This window comes from Arachis duranensis, chromosome 5 (genome assembly GCF_000817695.3).
Source record: "Arachis duranensis cultivar V14167 chromosome 5, aradu.V14167.gnm2.J7QH, whole genome shotgun sequence".
In the NCBI taxonomy this organism is placed as follows: Eukaryota; Viridiplantae; Streptophyta; class Magnoliopsida; order Fabales; family Fabaceae; genus Arachis; species Arachis duranensis.
Genome location: NC_029776.3, coordinates 22178798 through 22179748, shown reverse-complemented (window position 1 = coordinate 22179748; position 951 = coordinate 22178798).

Here is a 951-nt window from a genome sequence, read left to right as displayed (position 1 = left end):
AGAATTGCAAGTTCCATGGACTTCCATTGGAAGATCCTCATCAGTTTTTAGCTGAGTTCTTGCAAATTTGTGACACTGTTAAGACTAATGGGGTTGACCCTGAGGTCTACAGATTTATGCTATTCCCTTTTGTTGTAAGAGACAGAGCTAGGATATGGTTGGATTCACAACCTAAAGAAAGCCTGATTTCTTGGGAAAAGCTAGTCAATGCCTTCTTGGCAAAGTTCTTTCCACCTCAAAAATTGAGTAAGCTTAGAGTGGAAGTCCAAACCTTCAGACAGAAGGAAGGAAAATCCCTCTATGAAGCTTGGGAAAGATACAAACAATTAATCAGAAAGTGTCCCTCTTATATGCTTTCTGAATGGAGCATCATAGGTATTTTCTATGATGGTCTCTCTGAACTATCCAAGATGTCTTTGGATAGCTCTGCTGGAGGATCTCTTCATCTGAAGAAGACGCCTACAGAAGCTCAAGAACTAATTGAAATGGTTGTAAATAACCAATTCATGTACACTTCTGAAAGAAATCCCGTGAACAGTGGGACAAATCAGAAGAAAGGAGTTCTTGAGATTGACACTCTGAATGCCATATTGGCTCAGAACAAAATATTGATTCAACAATTCAATATGATTTCTCAAAGTCTGTCTGGAATGCAAAATGCACTAGGTAGTACTAAGGAGGCTTCATCTGAAGAAGAAGCTTATGATCCTGAGAACCCTTCAATGGAACAGGTGAATTACATGGGAGAACCCTATGGAAACACCTACAATCCTTCATGGAGAAATCATCCAAATCTCTCATGGAAGGATCAACAGAGACCTCAACAAAGTTTCAACAACAATAATGGTGGAAGTAACAGGTTTAGCAATAGCAAGCCTTTTCCATCATCTTCTCAGCAACAGACAGAGAGTTCTAAGCAGAACAACTCTGACTTAGCAACCATGGTCTTTG